General features: G+C 41.2%; 1 protein-coding gene and 1 pseudogene across 1 annotated transcript in view; one reads left to right on the top strand and one right to left on the bottom strand.

Moving 5' to 3' along the window:
- The window catches only part of Prpf39 (pre-mRNA processing factor 39), a 40,361-nt gene extending 32,713 nt beyond the window's left edge, over positions 1 to 7,648 (bottom strand). Inside the window, exon 1 of the mRNA XM_013012287.1 lies at positions 7,523 to 7,648. The gene's annotated coding sequence lies outside the window, so the exon portion shown is untranslated. The remainder of the gene's footprint in view (positions 1 to 7,522) is intronic.
- LOC105982637 overlaps positions 1 to 10,056 on the top strand; it is a 16,432-nt pseudogene that overhangs the window by 1,019 nt on the left and 5,357 nt on the right.

Below are 10,056 nucleotides of genomic sequence, written 5' to 3' on the forward strand. Positions count from 1 at the left end.
GGGGCCTGAACTCTGGGCCTGGGCGCTGTCCCTCAGCTCTTCAGCTCAAGGCTAGCACTCTACCACTTGAGCCACAGCGCCACTTCTGGCTTTATTTTCTTTTTGCTTATGTGGTGCTGAGGAGTCGAACCCAGGGCCTCATGCATGCAAGGCAAGCGCTCTACCACTGAGCCACCTTCCCAGCCCTTCCTTCAGACTTCTCAGTGCTAGGAATACATGCTAGGCATGTGTCACCATTAGGACCATACACTACATCCCTTCTGACTGTGCTAAAACTTGATGACACCTTATTAAACAGTTTTGTACTGGCTATCCAGATGGAATAGGAAAAATCTAAGGTTTAAAGAAGTCTAGACTGTCAACCAATCCTAATGTTACATTCAGCATTCTCACTAGAGGTTTACAATTTGGAAGAATTAAAACAATGAATAAAGATATTCGTTTCAGCATCTAAGAAAATAGTCATCCACTGGTATATATACTTACAGTCTAACCCACAGCACTCTGGTAAAAGTAGCATTTTTTAAAATGACCTAGTGCTGCAACCAGTAGTGAATTTTCATCCTACTAGATCACTGTGTCATTTATCCCCTTAAAAATGTTTATACTTCTAGGGGTAGCAGTAAAGGTATGGCTCAAGTGGTAGAGCACCTACCAGCTAGCAAGTGTGAGGCCTTGAGTTTAACTCCTTCCACCAAAAAAAGTTTACACGTTTATTAAGAGGTTCCCAATTCCTTTACCTCATATATCATATACCTCTTTTCACTCTCCAAGTATTTGTTTTCTATTTCTATTATAGCCATTCTTATAACAGATGAAATATATTACCATTATTTGTGTTTCCATATAGTCTCATGATTTGTTGAGATCATGATTAAGAGCAATTTCTTCATTTTTTTCTGCTATCAAATCTCCCTTGAAAGCCATCTGTAACCTTATTGGTCATAGCTTCTATCAAAGGACAACCTAGAACTAACTTTGTCAAGAATTTTGCTTTCCAAATCATCTTCACTCCCCTTTCTTAAATCAGCTTCTTTTAGTGCAGTGGATTACCACCATTAGCAATGAAAATATAAATAGCCTTCCCACATCTTTCATAAAATAATTCATTACAGACACATTGCAGTTTAGCTTAATTTAAATACTAACAAAGGGAGGATACACGTTGCGACCCAAATTAATTTAAAATTAACAAAGAGTGAGGTGTGGAGACACACACACTTCTAATCCCAAAACCTGAGAGGCTGAGGTAGGAGTACCATAGCCCCAGGGCAGCTTGGGCCCCAAAAATTGAGTTCCTAGTCTACAAACACCAAAGGAGTTCAGGATTTCAACCAAAGGAGGAAAGGGAAAACTAAAGTTGTCAAAATATCTTATCTTTGTTCTACTTTTCAATTTAGGTGCAAGTTTGTTTATAAGTCTCTCTGTTTCTTTCCAATTAATCTTTCTGACCCTACTCAGCATCTAACAGATGTATGACCCCCTACTGACCAATGTGGTAGCTCATGCCTGTAATCCCAACTACTTGGGAATCAGAGATGAGGAAGGAGAATTGTAGTTCAGGCTAGACCAGCAAAAACTAGACCTCATCTCAATCAAAAGCTGGGTTGTGATGGCATGTGTATGACTGTAGTTTTGGCTACATAGGAGGATCACATTCTGAGGCTGGGCTCAGGCAAAAACGAGACCCTACTTGAAAAAAATAATTAAAGCAAAAAAAGTATGGAGGTGTGACTCAAAATGGTAGGAAAATGTGAAGGAAAAAAATGACTTCTTGCTTGAAAGGTTTTTCTTGTTTTATTGCCTTTTTTTTGTCTTATCACTTCAACCTTCTAAACAATATTCTCACAGTGCCCCCAGGAATTAGAAGCACTCAAGGTTTTGTCTCCAGCTATTTCTTTTCCTAAATCAGCTCTCCCGGGACAATCATTCTCTTATTGTCTTTATTTGGTTTCCAGGTCACACCATCCCTGGATATTAGGGCTACCTTACTTTCAAACCTATTCTGAATGACAATCTGAGACAGAGTATGCACTCTAGAATTTAGTCCTTAGTCAAGATCTCTTATCTTCATTACCTACCAATTACAAATGGTTCAGAATACTAATTATATTAGTATTTTAGAATAACTAATATTTGAGCTGACTCTAAAATTCCTTCCAGTTCAGATCTGTTTTTTTTAAATCAAATTCCAGGATCACATATCCAACTGGCTACTTGATATCACCTGTAAGTCATTTTTGAATAACAAATACCCAAGTTCACTCCTGATTTCTCCCAATAGCCTGCTCTACTCACAATTTTTCATCTCTCTACTGATTTTGGAAAAGAACTCCTTCCAGATGCTCAAGCCAAAAGTCGTGGCATCATCCTTGACTCTTCTCTATTAACCCAAATGAATCTGTTAATGTATTTTTTCAAATAGATTCAGAATTCCAGTTCTTATAATCCTCATTCCATTCACCCACCTCTCAAGTGAATACTTAAGTCTTCTATTACTTTATAGAGACCTCTTGCTTTTTTGTTGTTCTGCCCAATCCTCACTTCATGTCAAATCTATTCTCAATATAGCAAATGTTTAAGAACAAACAAACTACTCTATTTCAGAGTAAAAATCAATATCCTTCCAATATTCCACTACCTTATAACATTTCATTGACCTCATCCACTACTGTTATCTCGCTTTTCCACTATATTCTCTCTGCCCAGAGTGACTTATCTCATATCCCTTCCTTATATTCCTTCATATTCACTTCCTTACTTCCTATAAACGTAGATAGGTCAATAAGACTTATCTGAGCCATGCTATTTAAAACTGTAATTTGCTTTCATGACCAGCAATCTGCTCTACTTTTTTCTTTTTATTCATAGAATTTACTGTTTCAAGTAATGAGCTTACTGTTTAATGTCCCATGCTATATGAATTACTCAGCTCTTTTTAACTTAAATGTTGTTTCTTTTCTGATTTTTGTCACAATGTAGTCCAGGCTGTCCACCTTCTGGCAGCCTCCAGGATACTGGGATTACAGGCATGTTCTACCATGCCCAGATTATCATAATTCTTTGCACATAGTAACAAGTTTATTGTTTCATGACAATTTAACATATAATCCAGCTATGACATACTGAATTACAAAAGACATTTTTCAATGAATGAACAAACACATGTCATTAGGCACTGCTGTAACTTCAATTATTAGCAATTAATAAGGTCTACTTAACAACTATTTTGTTAAAATGCACCTTCCTCAAGTTTAAAAATGAAAAAAAAAAAAAAAAGCCATGTACCAGTGGCTCATGCCTGTAATTCTAGTTACTCAGGAAAGATCATGGTCCAAGCCAGCCTGGTCAGCAAACTCTGTGAGACTCACTGCAATTAACCCCCAAAAAGGCAGAAGTAGATCTGTGACTCAAATAATAGAGCACTAGCCTTGAGGGGAAAATAAAAAAGCTCAAGGACAGTGCCCAGGTTCTGAGTTCAAAACCCAGGACTGGCACCAAAAAGGGAAAAAAACTCCACAATTATTAAGATTAAATAATTTATACAAGTTTATATGGGTTTTAAGGAACAGAGCCAGGATTTAATTACATCCTAATACCAACACTTAAACTTTCTTTATTAGAGCCCAGTTATTTCATTTCTCTTGAGGTTACTTTAGGGTTTATTTCCCCCAGCTCTTTGAAATCATTCAGCTTTTTGAAATTTTAAATGGATAAAATTTTTCTACTGTAAAATTCTCCCCGTCCTTAAACTTCCATTTGTTACTTTAATTCTATAAATCTACTGATAATTCTGGGCAAAATCTGTGATAATCATTCAGTACTGACTTTCCCTGCTTGATTACAATCTTGAAGACAAAACAGGTTTAACAAAACATAATCCTGAGGTTTTTGTACACACTCACTTTGTTAAATATTGGAATCCTTAGTTATCCATGTTATTTAACAACCAAATAAATGAGAAGTGCTTAGGTATTAGAGGCCAAAATCCTAAATAAAAGATCAAATCTCACTACCTATAAGGAACTCTGAGTGTGGAAGAATGATTCAAGTGGTAGACTGTTTGTCTAACAAGTTCATATCTCCCACCATAAAAACAACAACTCTGAGCAGGCACTTAACCTCTCTCAAATCATTAATACCTTGCTATAAAAGTGCACTTAAGGAAAGTCTATGTGACTCTTGACTCCAGATAAATACCAAAAAGCCAGAAATGGAGCTGTGGCTCAAAGTGGTAGAGCACAAAAAAGTTCAGAAACAGTGCCCAGGCTCTGAGTTCAAGCCTGAGAACCAGAAACTCTTTTCATTCACATTACTATTACTAATAATTTAAGTAATTATCTCACTTCTATATCAATGTTTTGAAGCTGCAGATTGCTTCAAACCTTCTTCTAACTTAACTTCATTTCAAATAGAAAAAAAAAGACAAAAAAACTGAAGGTCAGTAAGGTATAGTGTTATAGGCCTATAAACCCATTACTCTGGAGACTCCTGAGGCAGGATGACTTTTATTCTTCATGTCTGAGCCTTAGCACATGCTCTTTCCTGATATTAACGAAATTTTTGCTTTTCTCAAAACACCAACACAAAGATAGTGTACTACTTTATGAAATATATTACCTTTAAGCTCATAATACACATAAAGTACACATAAAAGGAAACCTGATGAGTTATAATCTAAATATGCACTAAGTATATATATATATATATATATATATAAAACTATATATAATATAGTTCTGTATAATATTTCTTTTTGTGTGTGTGGTGGTCCTGGGGCTTGAATTCAAGGCTTAGACTCTGTCACTGAACTACTATTGCTCAAGGCTAGCATTCTCCCACTTTGAACCATAGCTCTAGTAGTTCCTTGGAAATAAAAGTTTCCTGGACTTTCCTGCCAGGCTGGCTTCAAACCATGATCCTCAGATATCAGCCAATTGAGTAAGCTACTACAAACAGGCTGAGCCACTGGAGCCCAGCATTGGTTATCTAATACTTCCATATACATGAGAATTCATTAAAACACTTGAAGCATATCATCTTTAAATTTAAAAGGTCTCATAGAAAATGATGTAAAAATAGGGAACTTCATGGGGCTGGGAAGGTGACTCAGCAGCAATAGAGTACTTGCCTTGCATGCATGAGGCCCTGGGTTTGATTTCTCAGCACCACATAAGCAGAAAAAGCTGCAAGTGGCACTGTAGCTCAAGTGGTAGAGCGCTAGCCTTGAGCTGAAGAGCTGAGGGACAGCTCCCAGGCCGAGTTCAGGCCCCATGACCAACACCCGCCCCCCCCAAACCTGAAGTCATTATGGAAGAGTTAGAGTCTAAGTTATAGAGAAAAAGTAACTTTGCAGCCCACAATTTACTTCATGCCTCAGGTACAGAACGACCAATTTGAAGAAAAGGCTATCCTGACCACTGGTTTTGGCAACAATTTTTAAGAGAGTAAGTTGAATGTTCAGAGTAACAATTTTCTGGAAGTGGTGCTGTGGCTCGAGTGGTTGAGCGCTAGCCTTGAGCTGAAGAGTGCAGGGACAGTGGCCAAGCCCTAGGTTCAAGCCCCACGACTGACAAAAAAAAAAACAGCAACCATTTTCAGTTTTCATATATTATATAAAATACCTATTATTCCTAGAAACTGTACTTCTTTTTTTTGGGGGGGGGGCAGCGTGGACGGCTGGTCCTATGGCTTGAATTCAGGGCCCAGATGCTGTCCCAGAGCTTTTTGCTCAAGGCTAAGTGCTCTACCACAGCTCCACTTCTGGCTTTTTTTTTTTTTGTGGTCAATCTGTGATAAGTCTCCAGGGTTTCATGCCTTGACAGTCTCTGAACTTCAATCCTCAGATATCAGCCTTCTAGTATCTAGAATCACAGACACCCAGCTGAAACTGGACTTACATAGTAACAATAACCTCAGACCTCAGCCTCCTGAGAAGCTAGGATTAAAGGTGTGAGCCACCAGCGTCCAGCTATATTTACATGAATGTATGCATCATCTTCAGATCTTTGGGGGAGAAAACACATTTATTCTTTGGCTTTTTTTTTTGTCAGTCTGGGGCTTCAACTCTGGGCCTGGGCACTATCCCTCAACTCAAGGCCAGCACTCTACCACTCTACCAAGCCAGCCTTTGCCATGATAGCATGCCCCCCCCTTTGTTTTTAAGGAAAAAGAAGTCTTATTTTTATGTGGAATTGTTAATGCATCCCAAAAATTCTGCTTTCTCTTGAAAATAGCATGCATACATATGCACACACAATTTTTATGGTGTGATTTACAGAATCCTTTTATTTCACATCCAAATTTTTATTGTGTGATTTACAGAATCCGTTTCCTTATTTCAAATATAAGGTAAAGTAGTAAAAATATTACTAAATACCCTGAGTCCAACAAAAGTCTGCTTTTCCGTCCTCATAGCATACCACCTACCAATAATTAGTCATCTCTAGCGAACCTCTATTTCAGAGTGCACAATGTGAAAACTAGTGTTTGCTACAAATCTATCACTTTATTACTACTGGAGTGTCAAGTTCCAGCTTCTGCCACTCTAGAATGATGTTATAAATCTTGAGGAAGGATGGAACCTGAAGTAGTCGTTTGTTTCTGTCCACTTAAATACCGGCAGAGCACACCAAACACTTAAATTCCACTCTGGGCTCCCTATTTCCTGGTATAAAAGGAACATTCTTAAAGCTTTACCTTTTCCAGCAACAGAAGGGTTTTAACATCTATCAGATCGGAAGTCACTTCAAGCCCTCAAATAGAAGGCCAAAGGAATTCTGAAGTAGAAAGCAATATTTGAACTGGTAGTACGGTCATCTCCCTAATACCTGAAGCAGTACAATTATCCTACAGTCTTATTAACTTATAGATGTGATTTTTGGAGTAAGAAAAAGCAGGGCTGCTCTGTTGATTACAAACAAACAAACAAAAAAACACATCCCCACAGATTGCTTTCAAATCTTGCTAGAGTCTTGCCCATTTTGTTGTTGTTGTTGTTGTTCCTCTCCTATCTTGGGAAAACCTTTGGCTGATCTTTGGGGGGAAGCTAGCTGTGACTCCGGGACCCCAAGGGTGCGAAGCAGTCGTCACGCAGAGCTTTTAAGAACAGACTCTTGCACATCCTTCCGACCCCCGGGCGGCTACTCCATGCGGCCTTCCCCACGCAGCCTTTGCAGCCAGGAGGGTTTCCAAACTCTAGGGAAAGCGGGGGGGGGGTCTCACACTGACCCCCAACGCCTTCCTCTCAATTCAGGCTTCAGAGGCCCGCGTTTGCCCGCCCGGCCCACCTACCCCTCCAGATAAACGTTAGGCAGAATAAACCTCGCGGGGCTCCACCCAACAGGTGGGGATGGAGAAAGAAGCGGACGGCGGGGTGGCCAGGCCCGAGCCAGGCCTCAAACCGGGCGGGAGATGGAGGCCGCGGGCGGCCCCCGTGCGGCCTGGACACCACAGGCCCCTCGGGCACCGCGGACCACCGCCCCACACCCCCTCCGATCCCCACGTGCCCGCCCCGGCTGACCTTACGATGGATGTCACACGATGCCATGAGCCAAAGTCTGGGCCAAACCTAGGTGAAGATGGGACTCCCAACGCCTCAGACCACTACCACAGCCGCCACCACCAGCGCCGCGGCCGCCTGGACAGAGTACACAGCACGCATGCGCCGGCTCGGGAGTCACGTGACTCGCAGTGCGCAGGCCTAGCGCTTGGCGGGATCCTCCTGTGCTCAGGCTCCGGCCCTGCCCCCGCCGCCAGCGAAGGCGGGGCCGCCGGCTCCGCGGCGGGTTTCCCCCACAGCGATTTCCCAGGCCCTCCTGGAAGCGTGTCTGTTAGGCCTGATAGGGTTTGAGCCCCAGCCCTCAAAGAGAAGTAAAGTAGTATTATTATTCTTTCAGCAATTTCCTAACGTTCTACTGGTTTTATCGCTAAAAATGTACCCCCAAACAGGCAGAAGGCCTCCCAACTTCAAGATAAAACCACCCTTGGGAGTTCTGAAACTCTCAGCACCTCGTTTGCTTTCTTTCAACACTTACCTGACATTCTCCTGTTCTGGGTTCAGGAACATCACCACTGGACTTTAAGCTTCCTCTCTGCTGGAGATCAACCTGCCTCCAGACACATTTATCTCTGCAGTTTCCTGATCACGGTCTTGTTCATTTTAAGTCACCCCCAAGAGCAACTTTGCTATCAAACCCCAAATCAGTATTCATTCTGCCCTTTGTGAAATTACCTCTCTTGCAGCATCTCCTTTCCGTTTGCCTCTTCAGGCTTTCTTTTTAGATTCTCTGACATAGCAGGTGTGTGCTTTCCCAGGTTTAGTCAGCAACTTTTTAATGTTTGCTATCTGAAAGAGCCATCAAGGGAAGGGTATACTAAGGAATAATGAGGCCAGAGTTTTCTGCAGGCACTGTCACAGCCTTTGCTCCTTTTCTGGTTCCTCCAGTTTTTCCTAGGGTGGCCATAAATCTTCATCAATTAATATTATCTCTGAGATCCCATCTTCTCCATAACCATCTGCCTGTTCTAACTTCATTCACTAAAGGTTTTTCCCCTTTCATCTGGTTCTCTACATTTTTCAAGCCAGTGTTTTACAGAGTTCCTTGCTTAAAAAACTTGCAATCTTAGCTGGGCGCCTGTGTTTCACACCTGTAATCCTAGCTACTCAGGAGGCTGAGATCTAAGGATCACAGTTCAAAAACAGCAAGGGCAGGAAAGTCCATGACACTCATCATCAATAAACTACGTAGAAAACTAGAAGAAGCACTGTGGCTCAAGTGGTAAAGCTTTAGCCTTGAGCTAGAGAGCTGAGGAACAGCGCCCAGGCCTAGAGTTCAAGCCCCATGACCGACAAAAAAATAAAATAAAAATCCTTGCAGTTTTCTTTTACTATATGTAAAGATCTAAGCTTCTAGCATGGACTACGAGGTCTTTGATAGCTTTCCCTTTGCCTAAAGTGTGTTCCCACCAAAAAAAACATAAAAGTTGGGCTGGGAATATCTCTTAGTGGTAGAGTGCTTGCCTAGCATGCTTGAGGCACTAGGTTCGATTCCTCAGTACCACATAAACAGAAAAAGCGGAAGTGGTGCTGTGGCTCAAAGTGCAGTGTTAGCCTTGACCAAAACGAAGCTCAGGGACAATGCCCAGGCCATTCAGTCTGCAGAACTGGCAAAAAGAGAGAGAGAGAGAAAGAGAGAGAGAGAGAGAAAAGGTTTTTTAAACTGGGCCTTTCTACTTTTTTTTGAGATAGGATCTTGCTATGTAGTTCAGGCTGGCCTTGAAATCACAATCCTCTTTCCTCAGCCTCTTAACTACTGGGATTATAGATGTACACCAACCTCCACCCTTTAGAGCATCTTACACTCATCATATTCATCTTTCCTTTACCTTCTCCAGTGTTCTATTTCAATTAATGACATCAATATCTACCAGTCACAGTATTAAAATACTAACATGTCTCTTATCCTCCACACCTAAATGTATTAACTATCAATCTGGCTGTCAGAATATCTCTTATATGCATACTTTCAGTTCTTTGGATGTGTGTGTGCCAGTACTGGGCTTGAACTCCAGGCCTCATGTTCTTGCTTCTTTCTTTTCATTCAAGCTGGGGCTCTTATTACTTGAACCCTATCGCCACCTCCAGCTTTTTGCTGGATCATCAGAGATGAAGTGTTCCTGAGATTTGTGGCTGAATCTCAACCCTCAGATCTCAGCCTCCTAAGTAGCTAGGACTATAGGCACCAGCTATCAACACTCAGAGAATATTTTCAATTCTTACTGTTTTTCTGTAGTTTAGACCTCTACTATCTACAGTCTTGTAGGCGGAGTCCTGGTTGTAGGAGGTAATATATACACTCCTTATTGAAATGATGTAACCTCACAATTTTATCAACATACTGCATAGGCAAACACTATAAATGGACCTCGCTGGAACATTTACAAAATTCATTTGTAGGGGGCTGGGAAGGTGGCTCAGTGGTAGAGCGCTTGCCTTGCATGCCTGAGGCCCTGGGTTCAATTCCTCAGCACCACATAAGCAAAAAGAAAAAAGCC

The sequence above is a fragment of the Dipodomys ordii genome, unplaced genomic scaffold (genome assembly GCF_000151885.1).
Source record: "Dipodomys ordii isolate 6190 unplaced genomic scaffold, Dord_2.0 Scaffold16, whole genome shotgun sequence".
Taxonomy (NCBI): Eukaryota; Metazoa; Chordata; class Mammalia; order Rodentia; family Heteromyidae; genus Dipodomys; species Dipodomys ordii.